We start from the raw sequence: 20,468 nt of genomic DNA on the forward strand, positions 1-20,468 counted from the left end.
GTGTTAAAAGAATTAAAAGGCTTGGCGAACAGCAAGTATTGTTAGAATGCATGGGGGAATATCTTGTGAGAAAATGGAGTAAGCTGACTGGTACATTGGCACCGCAAGAGTTGCGTGATCTAAATGTTTTTTCTCGTTTGCCGGAAAATGCGTCGGAAGTACAAGAACATGTAGGCCGGCTATCTGTGTTTAAAAACGAGCTTGATCAATTGAATGAAGAAATAATGAAAAGAGGTAAACAGAATGTGTCATATGTTCAGCAACGGTCATTGGCGCCGTTAAAACCTGTTAGTGAAGAGATGAGAATTTGTACGCGAGAGGCGCTTAGATGGATTACGGATGTCACCATTTCCCCAATAGAAGTACATGACACGTTTAGTCAATATACACTAGAGATGCAAAGAAAGGCATTGCAGGTCATGGTCGAGTATTTGCAAGATGAGTATTTGAAGAAGAAAGCATGTTGTCCTGCTGATTTGATGACGATATACAAAAGAACATTTTCACCAGAAACTGGAATTACTGTTTTTTCTCTTGATTTAGCTTTATTGCTTAGTAAATGAACAGATGTGGAACCGCCTAGCTTGCAATTACCTATGAGGGAAGTGCCCCTAACATTTTTACCAAAAGTAGAGATTGCTGCCACTGAAACGACTGAAGCAAGCACGATAGAAGCCCATTATACAGCACAGTTTGTGCATGTCCTTTTTTCTAGACAGGAGGTAAATAACATCAGGCAGACCATCCCTGATCTTAGGAAAAATCAGTTGGGATTCGATAAGGAAATTGAGTCCGTTTTGAATTCTTCTGTTTTTACAATGAGTGATATTGACCTATTATTCCCTGTGATTCTTCCTGTAGACATATAGAAAGAGGTTAGGAATATAAATGACGCAAATATATTGGGTGATACATGGGAGAATTTGATCATAATTGATGCAGAGAGAAAAGCTGGAGAAAAAGCGCCGCCGGTCATGTTGGCCTTACCAGCGCGAATAGTACAGAAATTGAAGATTTTGGTACCTAAGAAAAGAATAGTTTGGGATAAATGAACGGCTTGCTTACAGGGCAAAGATGAAGCTACGACAGATTATTTTAATCGATTTGAAGAAGTATTTGCAGATTTCAGTGGCCAAGATTTGAGTACTGATCCCGGGAAGAGGTTGTTTGTTGATAAGTTTGAGCAAGGGTTGTTACCGAAAATTCACAATTTGATAATACATCTGAAAGTACATGGCAAGCAAAATCACAAAGCGAAGTTTTACACATGGCCCAATATTATGAGAACAGAGTAAATGCAGAGAAGGAGAAAGAAATAAGGGAAAAAGAGAATTTAAAAACAAGGGTATTAATGCAGCAAGTAGCAAACAGTAATAGAGGTGGCGGGAACACACACACCAGAGCTCATTTCCCCAACATGCAAGGTGGTCCAATAGGGATTGATCAATGTGCCTACTGTAGACAAGAAGGCCATTGGCGAGCACAGTGCCCGCAGGTACAGAACCGTAATGGGACTTTTCCGAGAAGGCAGAATAGAGGTCGCCCGGGAACACAAGTACAGAATAGGAACACAAGATCGCCACAATTCCAGAACAACCAGGGGAATCAGAACCAGAACCAGCAACATCAGAATAGCACAGGAGATGGAAATGTTTTTGATAATCAGTCCAACCCATTTTACTCCGGCGACTTTACATCTGATGATGTATAATTTTACTAGGACAGCCCAAGACAGGGGTTGGAACCAGTATCTATTTCCGTAGACCAGAAAGGACCCTGCATAGAAATTAAGGTTGGGAATAGGGAACATGTATTTCTGGTGGACACAGGTGCACAGAAATGTTCAATTGACCATCACCAGGTTCCAGATATACCACTGTCAGGGCAAAATAATATCTCAGTAGGGTTCTCAGGCACACCAGTAATTAGTCCAGTGTCACAGTCAGTACCTATAACACTAGGTCCATTCACTGAGTCTTGGCCATTTCTTTTGACAAAAAATTACGGTGAAAATTTGCTGAGTTTAAATTTGTTGAAGAAATTGAATGCGGTTATTTATTGTTCTCCTGATGGATTGTATTTGACAATATCACCACAAAAAACTCCTGTATCACAATTTTTATCTAAACGACTACCGACGGAATTGAGTAAAGTACCAACTTGCATATGGGCAGTGAATGATAACGAGGTTGGTTGTTTGAAAGTAGAGCCAGTAAAAATTGTCTTGAAAGAAGGAATTACATTGCCGCGTATACCACAATATAAAATCTCGGCAGAAGGGGAGAAAGCATTGAAATGCATCGTGTCAGATTGAATTAAAAGAAACATAATTGAAGAGATTTCAGGTAGCACTTGCAATAGTCCGATTCTTCTGGTCTATAAGAAAGGAGTTAATGCTATAACGTACCATTTCATAATTGATTTGTGCGGATTGAATAAAGTTGTTGACCCACAAATTGCATTAATCCCGGATGTGACTACAATTTTGACTATGATTCCAGCGTCCGCATCGTATTTTAGTGTTATAGATCTGAAAATGCGTTTTTCAGCATTCCAGTAGATCCAGACAGCAGATATGTATTTGCTTTTACTCTAGGAGGACGTTCATTCACATTCACACAAATTCCGCAGGGTTACACTGAAAGTCTGAGTATTTATAGTAGAGCATTAAAAGAACAACTAGACATGCTAGAACTACCAACAGGTGTGTATTGTTACAGTACACAGACGATTTGCTGATTGCAGCAGACAAAAAAGACATTTGTAAAGAGAGCACAGTTACACTACTGACACATTTAGCAGCACATGGACACAAAGCTTTGTTAAAAAAAATCCAGTATTGTCGAAAGGAGGTTGCCTATTTGGGCTACCTCCTTTTGAAGGAGAGAAAAAGATAGACACCAGAAAGGATAGAAAGCATCTCTGGTATGCCTATTCCAAAAACACAGAAATAAGTCAGGGCTTTAATTGGCATGGCTACATATTGTAGGAAGTGGATCGCGAACTTGGCCATGATTGTTAAACCAATAGTGGCATTGACAAGGAAAGATGTTACCTTACCTTTGCCATGGAACATGGAATGTCAAGAATCATTTGACCTGCTCAAAGCTGCATTGTGTTCAGCTCCAGTTTTGGGCACACCAAATTATGACAAGAATTTCAAGTTATTTGTGCATGAAAACAATGGTTGTGCTTTGGCTGTCTTGACCCAGGAACAAGGAGGGAGAAATACACCATGCGGTTATTTTTCTTCCGCGCTGGATCCTATTGCATGCACTTTGCCGCGCTGTTTGCAAGCTGTTGCTGCGGCTGCCGCGTCAGTAAAACAAACCAAGGGTATGGTTTTAGGTCACACTTTAACCATCATGGTGCCCCACACAGTAGACATTCTTATAAATAGAATGCAGACGCAACACCTTACATCAGCAAGGCTGACGAGGTATGAAATAGTTCTATTTGCACCGCATATTCAAATTATGAGGTGTTGCGCTTTGAATCTGGCTGAGTTAATGCATCCTCCCAATGAAAAAGTGGGTGAAAAAGAATTCCCCCATGATTGTTTAATGGTTACTGAGCAAGAAACAAAAGGAAGAATTGATCTAACAGATACCCCACAAAAAGAGCCAGATGGAGAATTGTTTTGTGACGGTTCTTGTTTTAAATTAGCCGATGGCACATAAACGGCTGCATATGCCGTCACGACACTGAAGAGTATTGTAGAAAGCAAAGGAATCCCATACAATTCAGCACAGGCTGCAGAGATAATAGTGTTAACCAGAGCATGTGAAATTTCTGAAAACCTAAATGTAAACATAGATACTGACAGTCAGTACGCATTTGGGGTGGTCCACAATTTTGGCCGACTATGGGCTGAAAGGGGTTTCCTGACATCACACGGAACTAAGATCCAACATGGCTCTTTGATAGTAAGATTGTTGTCTGCACTTGCGCTTCCCAAACGATTAGCATTAATAAAATGCAAATCGCATAAAAAGGTAACGTGACGTTGGAAAGGGAAATGCATTTGCAGACAAAATTGCGAAACAAACTGCCACTGATTTGCACGCAAAAATGTACATTTAGAAGTTGAAAGAGGAACCCTGCATGGTAGAAAATGGAATTGCAAAAAGGAGAGAAAAGAGGATCCAAAATGGAATTGCCACAGTTAAAGAAATGCAAGCAGAAGCGACGGCAGATGAAATAAGAGCCTGATCTGAGGGTCCAGCAGAATTAGAGATAGAAGGTTTCTGGGTGAACAAAAAGAATAAAAAATGGATGTTGCCAAATGCCTATGTAACAGCGATGGTCACTATGGCCCATAGCCCAACACACATATGTGCTAAGAAAATGATCGAACACCTAGACACAGTATGGCATAATCCACACATTAGAAAAGCTGCTGAAGGACTAGTTAAAAACTGCATGACTTGTTTGCAACATAACATCGGAAAAGGAACAGTGACTCCAGTAGAAAGTTTTGCCCCCCCCCCTCTGCCATTTGAAGTAATCCATTTTGATTTTATAGAAATGGAAAGGTGTCAAAATTACAAATACGTCCTTGCAGTGGTCTGTGCGTTTAGCAAATAGGTGGAGGCCTATCCCCTAAAAGACTGTACAGCAATGAGCACAGCGAAAATGATGCTGAAAGAGTATTTTTCCCGTTTCGGCTTGCCACCTGTTGTATGGTCAGATAACGGCCCACATTTTATTGCAGCCGTGATGCTACAGACTTGTGCAGGCCTCCAGATTGAGAAAAGGTTCCACTCGGCCAGGCACCCGATGAGTGCCGGTCTGGTGGAACGCCAAAACGGTATTTTAAAGAATAAGCTCAGTAAAATATGTGCAGGGAGTAAGTTGAGGTGGCCTGACGCATTGCCATTAGCTCTGTTATGCATGTAAACTTCTGTGCAGGCAAAGACTGGACTCTACCCATATGAAATTGTCATGGGGAGACCAGCAAATGTTTGGAGTGCCCCACAGCCTAAGAGACTGAAAGACATTGAATACCCTTTGCTCATTACGTATTGTAAACAGTTAACTCAGAACTTGCGTTTAATTCATCAGCAGGTGCAGGAGGCTCTTGCTGTCAGATATACCGGCCCAGGGCATTGTCTGCAGCCTGGAGACTGGATCCTCATCAAGAACTTTGAAAGAAAGTCTTCACTTGCACCGCGGCGGAAGGGGCCTTATCAGGTCCTCCTGGCAACACAGATTGCAGTCCGAGTGGATGGTCTCAAGTCATGGACCCATGCCACGCATACGAAAAGAATTCCGTTTCCTTTGAAAGAGCTGCCTGATCTGAACGCCGAAAGAGAAACAGCTGTACTTGATCACAAAGATACCATCGCCAGCTCTCTGCCAAGAGTGCTTCCTAAACCTGAGAAAGGGCCTGGGGAGATCGCAACAAAGATCGAAAGGCCAAAGGTGCCTCAGCCTTGTCCGACTGCTGCCGCATCATCACTCATTGCATCACAGGCTGGCACTGATCCTGCATCTGGAAATGAGAGTGCATTGTTCTTTGATTATACAGTACCTGGAGCAATAAGGTACAACCTACGTTCACAAAACCGGAAATGATCTGCGTGTTTGTTTTGCCTCTGTTCCCAGCACGGATGAAATGGGAAACGGAGGCCTAGAGAAATGGAGCATATGAGCTGTATCAATCTGCATCAAATTGGAAGCTCTGAAACGTGGTTTCCTGGTGTCAGAGCACTCTGGTCCTAGGCGCAGGAGCGACGCAGTACCAACCACCCCCACTATGGTCGTGGAGCCTGCAAGTCGAAGCTTACGCAGGCTACCCGGACCCGAGCAGGGAAGGAGGGTTAGGGTCTCGTTGATTGGATAGGTTGGGGGGTTTTAGGGAAACCGGATTGAGGATTGGGTAGTGGTTGTGGATAGGACGGGGAATTATAGGGAAAAGGGTTGATTGTTGCACACTTTAGATTGTACTTGGTACCAAGTAGCTATTTGCACACCACCTCCACATAGTCAGACTTAAGCCCCCTCACTGATTAATCTAACGTACAAGTCTAAGCCATGCACCTAATTCTGTCCACAACTAATTAGCATTTTTCAGCATGCACACTTAGATCTGGTTTTCAGTGTCCTGTCCATGATGAAGCCGTCAAGTCTTGTGGCAGGTCCGTAATGTTCAGTGCTGGTCCAAGAAGCTAAAAGAAATAACATGAGTTAGGGTTTTGCCTCTGCATTCCCATAACCTTCTCATTCGTTTCTCACACACATACAAACACACAACATTCCTTGCTGCCACCCGAGCTCAGATCACGGGCTTTGAGTGTGCCAAAGTTCGCCACTCTTCTGAGGCTTTTCCACTTGTTCCTGATGTGGAAAAAATGCCAGTGTTAACTTCCACAGGGGTCTTCCTTCAGACCGCCGCGGTAACTTTTGCCCATGTGTTTTCGCCTCCCGTGCGCCTAGTTCTCCCTGGTCCCAGGAGGCGGGAACACACGTACTAGCGTTTCGTACGCTTCACTTCCCCACTACAAATACAAGCGCGGATTAGCGACGCGCCTAGGAAACACGCCCACTTATCTTTCCAATAGGCGCAGGGGCTAGGAATGGGCGGGCTAAAGCCCCCTGCGCTTCTCCCCCGATCCCTGTGATCCCCAAGATGGGTTTAAAGACTTATCTTGCGGGAGCGAGGGGCCGAACTACTTCTCCGGCGGGGCGGGGCCCCTCGCGAATGTTTCTGGAGGAGCTGGGCTCTGCACGTCCTCTCCTTCCGAAGTCTCAAGCGCAAGCCCCGTGCCTCGGGGCTTGCGCATACGCGTTGATGTGCCACACCCTGCTGGACTCCTGATTGGCCCGTGGCGCCCCCGAGCATGCTGGGAGTTGTAGGCAGGAGACTGCTTCTGCTGGGAGCTGTAGTTTTTGAAGGCTGCTTTTCTGCAGAAGGGGCACAGCAACCTTTTAAATGGATACAACTTTCTGGACCCAACTCGTACGCTCATCACAGCCCCCACCATGCCCCTCTGCACCCCTTGTCTTGGTCTGGTCTTGGCTTTGGCCCTGACAGCACTCCCCCTCCCACGGAAGGTAGGCCCTCCGGGTTTATCTGGATAATTCTTATGGAAAGTGCGCAACAATCTCGGAGCATGAACGTGATGTGAGGGCTCCCACGAGCGCTCTTCAGGTCCATACCCCACCCAGTCCACTAAATAATACAATTGGCCGTTAGTGCTCTTTTTGGAGTTCAAAATTGCACGTACTTCATATTCAGGTTCTCCGTGAACAATTATCGGGGGGTTTTTCTTAACGGGAGTGCCATACGGGGCAGGTTTTAGCAGGGACGTGTGGAACGTGGGATGAATTTTCATTTGGGATGGTAATTCCAATCGAACTGCAACTGGATTCACGATTCGTACAATTGGGAATGGGCCTAAGTAACGGGGCTGTAATTTCCTGGGGCCATCCAATCGAATATTGCGGGTGGAAAGCCACACTTTGTCACCCACACGATAGGGAGGACTGGCACGGCGATTTTTGTCTGCATAATACTTATAAGAGTTTTTTGCTCTAACGAGATTACCTTGTACCTCCTTCCATACTTGCTCAATTTCAATTCGCTGTCCCGCTAGTGTGGGCAATTCCACTCTTAAGGACGGGACAGCTACGGGAAGAATACGTGGATGTCGTCCATAAAGACAGTAAAAAGGAGTCTTTTTGGTGGACGTGTGTACGGCATTATTATAGGCCAGTTCAGCTAACCAAGTATGCTGGACCCAAGTGGTTTCCCTGCTTGCAGCAAAGCAACGCAAGTATTGCTCGAGCCCCTGATTCACACGCTCGGTTTGGCCGTCGGTCTCGGGATGATACCCGGATGACAAATGGACTTCCATCCCAATAATCCTACAAAATTCACGCCAAAATCGTGAAATTAATTGTGGGCCTCTGTCGGTAATAACATGGTGTGGAAGCCCGTGTAGGCGAATGACGTTTTGCAGGAAGAGTTCCGCAATTGCACTAGCGGTTGGGACTCCCTTGCAAGGAATAAAATGGGCCATTTTTGAAAAGGTATCTACTATAACCAATATTGAAGTGTGACCTTGTATAGGCGGGAGATCCACAACGAGGTCCATGGTTACAGTGTGCCATGGTACGTCCGGAGTTGGTAAGGGACGCAGAAGGCCTGCAGGTCTTTGGTGACTGGCCTTATTGCGGGCACAGATGTCACACTTCAATACGTGTTGTTGAACATCTTGTCGCCACTTTGGCCACCAAAAATATCTAGCCACCAGTTCTTGTGTTTTTGATCTTCCCGGATGACCTACAAGGGATGAATCGTGACACCACGACATGGCCTTTTCCCGGAGTGCCGTAGTAGGCAAATACAGAGCATGAGCGTGGTAGGGAAGCCCTGCAAGAACTACGTTCCGAGGGTCCTGTTTGCACCAATGGTGCAGTTCTTGCATAGAGATTTCTTTCTGAATTGCTTCAAAGAAGTCAGAGGTCGCTCCAATAATATGAGCGGGAGGGATTATTGACTGGGGCGTGGGGTTCGCCTCTCGAATTGTCGGCTCGGGATAGCGTGATAAGATGTCAGCTTTCTGGTTGCTGTTTCTGGGCCTATATGTGATGATAAAGTCGAACTCCGCGAAATACATGGCCCAACGCAACTGACGCGGGCTCAGGGTCTTGGCGGTTTTGATAAATTGTAGGTTTCGGTGGTCTGTGATTACTGTTATCGTATGACGTGCTCCCATCAGATAGTGCCGCCATTCACTAAATGCTGCCTTTATTGCCAGCAGTTCTCGATCTGCGATGATATAATTCACCTCGGCTGGCAGCAGCTTCCTTGAATAATAGGCCACCGGATGTAATAAACCCGTCATGGGATCTCTTTGGGACAGAACGGCCCCCAAAGCATAACTGGAGGCGTCCGTTTCAACCACAAATGGTCTGGACAAGTCTGGGTGTTTTAGTACCGGAGCGTCGGTGAAGGCCTTTTTGAGCTGATTAAAACCCTGTTCGGCTGAGGCATCCCAAACAAACGGGCAACCCTTACGAAGAAGCTTCATGATTGGAGTAACCAATGCTGAAAAATTCTTAACAAAGCGTCTGTAAAAGTTTGCAAACCCTAGAAAGGATTGTATATCCTTTACATTAGCCGGAGGTGCCCTATCTAAAATTCCCTGCACCTTTTTGGTATCCATTTGTACGCCGGTTGAGGTTAGGAAATAACCTAAGAACTCCACAGTGGTACGATGAAACTCGCACTTTTCCAGCTTTGCGTAGAGATGATGTTCTCGCAATTTCTGCAACACCGCACGTACATGTTGGACATGTTCCTGGAGACTACTGGAATAGATGAGGATGTCATCAATGTACACAACGGCACATACATCTAAATATTCTCGAAGTACCTCATCCAGGAAATGTTGGAAGGCGGCGGGGGCGTTACAGAGGCCGAATGGCATGACCTGATATTCATACAATCCGAACTTGGTTCGGAAGGCGGTCTTCCACTCGTCTCCTTCACGTACCCGTACCAAGTGGTATGCGCCTCGAAGGTCCAACTTGGTATAGATGACCGCATCCCTAACTTGGTCAAGAAGTACAGGGATTAAAGGGAGCGGATAACGGTTTTTAATGGTTATCCGGTTCACTCCGCGGTAATCAATACAAGTCCGGAGCTCCCCAGACTTCTTCGGTACGAAGAACAGAGGTGACGAAACCGGAGAATTGGAGTGCCGAATAAAACCACTCTTGAGGTTTGATGCTATATATTCCCGGAGGTGGTCATTTTCAGCCTCGGTCAAAGCGTAGATGCGGCTGCATGGCAATGCCGCTCCTGGCTCCAGGTCTATCCGGCAATCAAAGGGCCGGTGTGGAGGTAAAGACTCAGCAGCCTGTTTATTAAACACATCCACAAAGTCGGCATATTCTTGGGGCAGATCTTCAGGACGTACCTCTGGTTGACTATTAGCAATGCAGATGGAGCGTATGTCCGCAAAGCCTTTTTTAAGCAATGTTCTCTGCAATATGGAGAATTCAGATCTATCGACCCTGAGGTCCATTGAATGTGAGGGTCATGCTTCTTTAACCATGGCAATCCCAGGATAAGCCCAAATTGCGGGGCGGCAATTATGTCAAAGGCAATCTTTTCTGTATGCCCATCTCCACACTGAAGGATCATAACACAGGTACTATGGGTAACGGGACCTGAACTAAGGGGGGTACCGTCTACTGCATGTACCAGTTCTGACTTAGGTTTACATTGCACCGGAATTCCTAAAGTACCCACGAACTGGGCATCGATGAAATTGCCAGTCGCACCCGAGTCGATTAACAGTGTAACCTGTTTCTTTTTTGTCAAGAACTCTAGGCAACCCTTCTGAGTGATATATGGGCCATGATTCGAATAGCCTGCAATTGGGTCCCTGCTGACTAGGCTCGACCGGGTGACCCCCACTACCGGCGAGCCGAGGCGTTTCCCTGGGTTTTTGGTTTGGCGGGGCATTCGCGAATGAAATGCCCAGCCTTACCGCAATACATACAGACCCCGTCTTTTCTTCTCTGCTCTTTCTCTTCTTTTGTTAGGGGGCCCCGGATGGAGCCGATTTGCATCGGCTCATCCCCCTCAGATTTGTCCACCGTCCCACGAGATCCTTTAAATTGGTCTAACTGTGGTACAGGACGAGATTCTCCTCTTCTCTTGTCGCCTCGCCTTTCCGCCAAGCGGTGGTCAAGACGCAAGGCTAAGTTTATCATATCCGAACACTCTCTTGGTTGTGGATCAACCTGAGCTATAAGATCCTTTAACTCATCTTTCAATCCCTGATACAATAGGGACATCCTTTTTTCTCTGGGCCATTCGGCTTCTGCCACTAGCCGGTTGAACTGCGTGACATAAGTCACCAGTTCCCTATTGCCTTGCCTTAAACTCAGCAATTCCCGATCTTTACAGAGGGTAGCTGCCTGTCGATTAAAGATTTTCTCAAATTCCCCTAGGAACTCATCCCAGTCATACAGGACGGCATCGTCCTTTTGAACCAAAGGATTAGCCCAAGAGGCGGCGTCCCCTGTAAGGTACGATATCACAAAGGCAGTACGTGCTTGAGCAGACCGAAAGGCTGACGCCTTGGTGAGAAAGTGGAGACGACATTGGGTCAAAAACGTAGAGAATTTTTGCGGATCCCCTGCATATCGCTCTGGAGGTGCAAGGGGAACTATGGCTTCCGGGGTTACATGTACCTGTAACGGGGTAGACGGTTGACCAGGTAAGGGCGATGCTTGGGCAGCTAGACTCCGTACTTGCGTGGACAAAGTTGCATATTCTTGCCTGGATGCGGCTAACTCCCCTTGCAAATCCTGCAAGGCTTTAGCAATTTCTTCCATGACTGTTGTGAGGGTTGGCTGTGCCGCTCAGGCGCCTGGAAAATACGTGGGCTTGCGCTTCTGTCAGAGCACTCTGGTCCTAGGCGCAGGAGCGACGCAGTACCAACCACCCCCACTATGGTCGTGGAGCCTGCAAGTCGAAGCTTACGCAGGCTACCCGGACCAGAGCAGGGAAGGAGGGTTAGGGTCTCGTTGATTGGATAGGTTGGGGGGTTTTAGGGAAACCGGATTGAGGATTGGGTAGTGGTTGTGGATAGGACGTGGAATTATAGGGAAAAGGGTTGATTGTTGCACACTTTAGATTGTACTTGGTACCAAGTAGCTATTTGCACACCACCTCCACATAGTCAGACTTAGGCCCCCTCACTGATTAATCTAACGTACAAGTCTAAGCCATGCACCTAATTCTGTCCACAACTAATTAGCATTTTTCAGCATGCACACTTAGCTCTGGTTTTCAGTGTCCTGTCCATGATGAAGCCGTCAAGTCTTGTGGCAGGTCCGTAATGTTCAGTGCTGGTCCAAGAAGCTAAAAGAAATAACATGAGTTAGGGTTTTGCCTCTGCATTCCCATAACCTTCTCATTCGTTCCTCACACACATACAAACACACAACATTCCTTGCTGCCACCCGAGCTCAGATCACGGGCTTTTGAGTGTGCCAAAGTTCGCCACTCTTCTGAGGCTTTTCCACTTGTTCCTGATGTGGAAAAAATGCCAGTGTTAACTTCCACAGGGGTCTTCCTTCAGACCGCCGCGGTAACTTTTGCCCATGTTTTTTCGCCTCCCGTGCGCCTAGTTCTCCCTGGTCCCAGGAGGCGGGAACACACGTACTAGCGTTTCGTACGCTTCACTTCCCCACTACAAATACAAGCGTGGATTAGCGACGCGCCTAGGAAACACGCCCACTTATCTTTCCAGTAGGCGCAGGGGCTAGGAATGGGCGGGCTAAAGCCCCCTGCGCTTCTCCCCCGATCCCTCTGATCCCCAAGATGGGTTTAAAGACTTATCTTGCGGGAGCGAGGGGCCGAACTGCTTCTCCGGCGGGGCGGGGCCCCTCGCGAATGTTTCTGGAGGAGCTGGGCTCTGCACGTCCTCTCCTTCCGAAGTCTCAAGCACAAGCCCCGTGCCTCGGGGCTTGCGCATGCGCGTTGATGTGCCACACCCTGCTGGACTCCTGATTGGCCCGTGGCGCCCACGAGCATGCTGGGAGTTGTAGGCAGGAGACTGCTTCTGCTGGGAGCTGTAGTTTTTGAAGGCTGCTTTTCTGCAGAAGGGGCACAGCAACCTTTTAACTGGATATAACTTTCTGGACCCAACTCGTACGCTCATCACAGCCCCCACCATGCCCCTCTGCACCCCTTGTCTTGGTCTGGTCTTGGCTTTGGCCCTGACACCCGGTGCTACCTTTGAAAAGTGAAAGACCAGTGCAACCCTGTGGGGACAAGTGGGGGCATATGGTACTGACAAAATTGATGCTTGCTCCTGCCCTTGTTGGAGCACTGCGTAAAAACACACAAGCTTGCTATCATTTATTAAGCAGGCTAACCAGAACAGGCCTGGATGCTTCGCTGGTACTTGAACGCTTTGCTGTTTTAAGTGTGTTGCTAAGGAGAGCATGTCTACGATGAACATTGAGAACGGTTCCTAAAATGAACATTACAGAAAAAATGCCTACACTCGTCCCTGCCTCCTCCTCCTCCTCCTGCACCAACGCAGATGATATTGAAGAAATAGAGACTAAACGAGTCCCCAGAAGAATTTGTTTCTGAAGAAATATGCTAATAATTATGATACCACTTTGCATCTTGATTACATTGGTCCCAATATTTTGGTATCTGGAAACTGTGCATCCTTTGAGCTTTCTTTTGCCTGCTACCAATGCTCCTGCCACAAGCAGCCCAGTACATGTGCTCTCTTAATAGTGATGCTGGTCAATTGGATGGAACAAACATAGATGAGTTCGAAAAATTGGCAATGGAACCAGTGGGTTGTTCCATATTTAACAGGGCAAGAATAATAAAACCGATGGCAAACTACGTAGATAGGCTCTTTGTGCATTACAAATCCTCTCTTATCACTTTCAGCATGGTTCCCATAGGGAATAAGGATGTCGTGCCTCCCTCCTATACCATTAATTACAGTCCACGTACTGTCCCATTTTGCTTACGGAAGAAGGGTTCCTATTCAGTGGGAATGTTTACTAAATGTATGAATACTGCAGTGCTTGAAAAAGAAGAGGAACCAATATATATGGATGATCCTGTTTATTTTATATGTGGAGAGCAGGCCTATCCCTGGCTACCTAGAAATTGGGGAGGGACCTGTTACTTAGGAATACTTTTCCCTGGTGTATTCCTTTCCAAAACTTCAGACATATCCAAACAATCCAGATCTAGGCCACGGCGGGATGAAACAGGGCTGATTACAGGTGACATAGCAAAGTCATTTATACCATTTTGGGGACAAGCAATACATTCTTGGAATATAAGGAAACTGTCCAGGGTGTTAGAAAGGACGATAAATGGAACTATCGATATACTCTATAACATGACATTAGAAGAGAAAGCAGTTAGATTAATGACACTTCAGAATAGAATGGCTCTTGATATAATTTTTTCTGATCGTGGGGGTGTATGCAAAATTGTGGGGTCAGCGTGCTGTGTATTCGTAAGTGACTCCTCCCCTACGATTTTTGAAGCGATCAAGAAACTGCACATCCTAAGTTATGATATTCATGTCCCCACAGGTGGTTGGGATTTGAACATAAGCACATGGTTTTGGGAACTACTGCGTTCATGGGGATGGAAACTAATTGCAATTCTAGTAACGATACTTGGGATCCTCATGTTCTGCTGTTGTTGCATACACTGTCTGCCAATCTGTTGTTCTGAAATTTCAAATGAATGTGTACACGCAATAAAGGCGAAACCCTCTCACATATTAAATAAAGGTGCAAATGACGAAAATAAAACAATCAAGGAATTTATGTCAATTAATATTGAAGATGACGATTATAGTAGCATGCATAGTTCAGAATTAGATACATGGTCAGATGAAGACGAGATGTATGAATGGTGCTCTTGGCTTACGGCCAAAAGGAGGGTTTGTTAGTCCAGAAACGACCCTAATCATGTATAGTATGTATATTATGTTGGCCAGAAACCAATCGTATAATGTGACAAACATCGCAAAAACAGACTCATCAGTTTAACCAGACGCCGTCCATTTTGTGTAATATCCGCCATTTGCTTTTCCATTGCTGTCCAATGCTTTTCAAAATGTATTTAATTCTGAAAGCTCATACATGGTGCGAGGCCACAGCCTGCATGTTGAAAGATCAACCCAGACAGGAATGCCAAACAATACAGAAATACATTGTTTTCCTCCCTCACAAAGTCCTTGGAGGCAAGCAGAAACGGCATTTGATCAGCGTCCCAGTTGCCGGCCTGTCTCACCAAATCTGTAGCAATAGGCAGTTAAAGCATGAATTATATTCTTCTAGCGGTCCTCCTTCGCGGATCTGCCTCAGAACAGGCTGACCCCTAGTTCACGAATTGAAACTGGTAGATAACATACTAAGGAATGTGTCTCTCTTACGAACACAATTTCCTTGCTGAACAAGTGCTTTATGTTCTCCATAACGAAGAACTGTCTCTGCAACTGTTGCTAGAATAAATATAATTAGATTAAAGAAGAACCTTGTCATAATGTGTCATAATTGTCATGATTGTCAATCACCGAACCCTAGCTCTAGAAGATACATCATGGGCGGTTTGATTTGCCTTGAAAGATAACATGTTTGTATATATGTTGCCGCTTGAGCGATGCTCGCTCTCTTGAGTCTCACGAGATCTGGGTGACACACATTGGGAGACATTAGACCCCAGTCGGCCGACTGAGCATACTTTGAAATAAACCATATTATTTGGAAAATCGAACCTCGTGTCTGTAGTATCACTAGTATATGTTGATTGTGCCTTAGTTTCCATATGCAGGGGTCTTTACGGCCTAGCAATTAGTCTGGCTCTCTTTATCCTAGACTCTATTAAGGAGAGGTATCCTTGTTTACAGTCCATTTCTGCTGCAAGATATTTGTAGACCTCTGTGTAATCAATCACACCCCAGCTGATATTCATAATGGGTCTATTCACTTTTTTGGACGAAATGCACATTGTTTTGCTTTTTTAAACTTGATTGTCATGGCATGTTCAACTGCAAACACACCAAGCTCCTCTAATATGGCTTTCATACCGGCTATTGTGTGATCAACCACCACAAGGTCGTCTGCATACAATAATGCAGTAATCTTAATCTTGGCGAACCTCGCAGGACAATGAGCCCGACTCTCAAATCGTCTTATTAATGCTGCAGTGTAAATGTTAAAAAGCAGAGCCGCTAACAAACAACCTGTTTAACTCCTCTATTTATTTTAAGGGGTTTAGTTAGTCTGCCCTCGTTATCAAGGCTGACGCAAACCGTATCATTTTGGGGAAATTTGACTATAATTTCCAACAACCATTGAGGGCATTGAAAGTGGTGCAATATTTCCCATAATTTATTGCGGTTGACCCGGTCAAAGGCACTACTAAAATCAACATAGGTTACATATATTGACAAATTGGATTTAAGTTTAGCCATTGTCATAATAGCGTCAAGAAGACGGATGTTGTCAATAGTGGAACATCCGTAACGGAAGCCAGATTGAAATGGGTGGAGAATTTGGTTGGTGTCAGCCCAAGATTGCAAGTGTGATAGTACCAAATAGGCAAAGATTTTACTTGTAGTGTCAAGTATCGATAAAATATGATAATTTATCAGTAGTTGACGCGAGCCTGCTTTATACACGGGTATCAATATAGACTTGGACCAGGAGTCAGGGATAAACTTTTCCTGGCATACCTTTTTATATAGCGATGTTAAAATATTAGACCAGGTGATGGGGTCATTTTGACTACACAGGAAGCAAGGCCATTAGGGCCAGGGGCCCTAGAGTTATTAAGTTTAACAATGATGCACATAATATCTTTTCTATTAAAGTTGGTTCAAGAATAGCAGCATCAAACATAGTCTCAGCCAAGAAATCAGCCCACATAGATTCACCAATTGCATTAAGTGGCCAGGACAAATAATTCGACTTAATCTTATTCAAAAGTTTCCAAATGGAGCTATAGTTGCCCTTTTGCATGGTATTAATCAGTGTTTGCCATTTCATATTCAGTTTACCTTTACGGTTACGTTTGCACCAACCACTATATGCATTAGTTAATTTTTTCTTTTGGAGCAGCTATTCATCCCAACAAATAGGTAACCTTTAATACTCGCAATTCACGGCGATGAAGACGCCTCACTAACACCAAGTCTCTATCATACATAGTGTGACAATGTTTCCCATTAGCTATAATGGGGAGCCCAGGTGCAACTGCTAGTTCCGTGGTCCATTGTTTGATAATTTGTTAAATATCATTACTATTAAGTAAGTCATTGATAGAAAGCGACATTCAAATTCTTTTGTTTAGCTTTCTAATCTTGGCACCATTCCATTTTATACAAGTACCGGAATTAGATATACCAAGGTTAGTAGGACCACGGTCAGAAAGCCTGGAGATGGAAAGATTAAGTTTAAGTTATACGAGGGCATGATCACTGTCGACAGAGGTACATACTTCAAAATTTCTGATATAGGAGAGAGCGGCAATATTACCACACCAATAATCTAATGTTGCAGACTTATTGCTGGACCAGGTATATTTTCCTGGAGTATCACTTATGGTCCTGCCATTCAATGGCCATAACTCCCAATCTAGGAAGAAATTAGACCAAGAAAGCCCTCTGTCATTACGCTTGCTTTTATACATAACATTAGTTTGAGAAATATTATTAAAGGTCATCTTCATTGTCGAGGTCCCACAATGCGCATTGAGGTCGCCCCCAATTATAACTATCTCATTTCCACTAATCATCAGCCAACTGGTTAAGAGTTCATCAAGGCTGTCGTGGATAGTATTCGTGCAAGCTGACGACAGAGCATCATAAATGCTAACAAATTACATGTTAGGAGTATTTCTGCCCATTTTAGCCTTAACTTCAACAGCTAGTACCCATTCATTGCCAGTTACTAGAGAAAATTCATTAGCATGGAAATCATGGGAAACTGCAGTTATAAGGCCACCATAGGGGCGCAATTTAAGTCCCTTTTTGCATGATGCTGAAAGATATGGTGGGAGTCTGCCGACTGCGAGGACCCGGTAAGGGCACCGGTGCCGGTAATACCTTGCCGCCCTACTACGAGGTCCCTCAGTGGGTCCCGTACTTAACGTGTGGTCAGACCACACGTTAAGGACGGAACCCGCTGAGGGACTTCAGAGCAAATAACGGTACCGCTAATTGCGGTACCGTTAATTGCTCCTTCCCATTCCCATTGAGCCCTATGGGGGATCAAATGGGAATGGGGAAGGGCCATGGTGAATGGGGAATTACCGCCCCTGCCAACCTTGGAATGGGGTGGTAATTCCGCCATTCACCATGCCAGACTCCGGTGGCAATCATGGGGCTACTAGCGCCATGGTTACCGTCATCCGTGTAATGAGGCCCCAGGCTTTTTTAATCAATGGTGTAACAGTGACCTTTTTGATTTGGTCGGGCACCTGGTTGTAAACAAATGAGAAATGTGGTGCAAATATTTCCTTATGTTGCAGAATATGTTTTGGGGGATCACATTTTCTGGGCATTGAGATGGGCGCAGAAAGCATAGTGTATTCAACATGTCTGTGATGGTAATGGGAACAGAACAAAAAGAAGTGGGGGTCCTTATTTGTCCCGGGTGGTGACAGGAGGTTGTCACAATAGGGTTTTTATTAATGTTCAGTCTCATTCTGTCACAAGCTTTCTCAACTTTGATCTCAAAGGCAATTTGGGTCTTGACGCAGTCTTGGTCTGTCGGAGGCACGTGGTTGGAGGGGATGCCAGATTTGTCTAGAGATTTTACAATTTCAAAGAGCTTTTTGGTATTATTTTTAGATTCCCATATTTGGGTATTAAAGAAGATTTTCTTTGCTTCAAAAGTTGCAGTTTTATAGTCTTTGTCTAGAGCCTTCCAGATGGCTTTCATGAGTTCAGTAGGGTCTTTTAGCTATCTTGTTTTTGCTCGTCCTTTAAGCTTTTTCATAAAACGTAGCTCTTGAGTGTACCAGCTTCGACGGCCAGCGGTCTCCCTAATTAGCCTATTTCTAAACGGAGCCACAATGTCTAACGTTGCATTGAGTGAAGACCGGGCGTCCCGTCCACTATGCTGCCGCCTCGCCATGGCTATTCCCCCAACCAAATGACGGCAAGGGGCTACACACTTTTGCAACATTACATCTCCCCCTTTTTAACAAAGTAGATGAAACAGTCGTTACCCCATTTCCTCAATCAGTCTTTGGGATTTTATACGAGATCTCATAGGGTGTCTCTCCGGCCCTTGCGTTGTAAGCTCGGGGTCATTAGCCAGTCCGGTGGCTTCCTCTTCTTCCTCTGAGGCTTCCCCATCCCCTATATACGAGTTATCAAAGTCTGGGTCACTCCAGTCAGTTAGGGTGATGTTCCACGGGTGTGAATCTTCACTTACGCACTTCTTGAAGTATGATGCATTGCGTGTGCTTGTCTTGTCTTGTGAGAACCTCTTCGGCCACTTGCAGGGATCATTTGATGTTTGCCATGAATCGTTCTACGATTCCGTTGACTTGTGGCCACAATGGCGTGGTCCTCCTATGTTGGAAACCCATATATGTTCCTGAATTATAAATGGGTGGCAATTGTCAGACTTCATACCTTTGGGAATCCCATACGTTGAGAGCATGCGGTCCAACACGGGTATAACACATCTTGCAAATGTAGACTCAGTCACCTGGGCATCTGGAAAATTAGAGTGTTCCTCTATCAGTACCAACACATGTGTCCCGTTTCATAGCGGCCCGAAGGAATCCACAGCAAGTTCTTCCCACACTCCGTCCGGTAGTGGAGACACGTGCAAGAGGCTGGGGTGAGGCGGCGGGGCCACGACACAACATGCGTCACAGTTTTGCACTGTGTTCGCTACCGTGAAGTCCAGTTTGGGGAACCAGACCTTTTGCCTTAATAGTCGTTTTGTGGACACCACTACCCAGTGTCCCTCGTGCACGAGGTTGATGACGCGCTGCCGTAATGTGCTGGGTAATCTGATCCTGCCCACTGTGAATTCATCCTGCACCAGCACCATGCTACGCACGTCATCCTGCACCGCCATGTCATGACTCTTCGCCTGAGACTGGGCATGTCTCATCTTCCCTTTGTACAGGCAGCTAACCACAATATGTAAGGCAGGATCTAGCTCAGATTTGCTCTTGAGGGTTTCCCAGTCAATGGGGAATGGTTGCATATGCTTTACTACATAGCTGAGGTATGTGTTTGCTATGGACTTCCCCGCCCCCGCAGGCCGTGTGGAGTGTATGGATAAATAGTCAGCCGGATTTGCTTCTTTTCCTGGCCAGTAAATAATGTTGAACTTGTAGTCATGCAGGCATAGGCCCCACCCTACAATTCTATGGGACATTTCAGGTTGTCAGAAATGGTCAGGAGGGCCTGATGGTCCATGACGACTGTGATTGCTTTTCTGTATAGAAACAAGTGAAAATATTTGCAGCCCATACAACCACCAGGCTTTTTTTCTCAGCCTGTGAATATGCCTGTTCTGTGTATGTAAGACTCTGACTGGCGTATGCCACTATGAATTGAGTATGTGGGGTGTCCCTATTCTGTTGATTCAGGATGGCACCCAGGCCTAAAGGGCTGTTCTCCACAACCACCTCTGTGGTTCTGTGAGTGTGAAAATATGCCATGTCCTCTGCCTTCAAAATGTTGTTTCAGATGGTCTCAAAGGTCTGAAAGGGTTCCTGGTATTCCGGTGACCACTGTAATGCTTGGTCGCGTTTCGTGAGTTCTTTGAGAGTTGTGCTGATGGTTGCATAGTCTTGCAGGTATTATTATTATTATTGTTAAGCATTTATATAGCGCTACGAACCCTCAGGCATCTGAGCACTGCTTATTATTACCCACAGTATGTGGTGCTCATTTATCGACCTCGTAAGGATG

The sequence above is a fragment of the Ambystoma mexicanum genome, chromosome 14 (assembly GCF_040938575.1).
Source record: "Ambystoma mexicanum isolate Mex_15411 chromosome 14, UKY_AmexF1_1, whole genome shotgun sequence".
Taxonomy (NCBI): Eukaryota; Metazoa; Chordata; class Amphibia; order Caudata; family Ambystomatidae; genus Ambystoma; species Ambystoma mexicanum.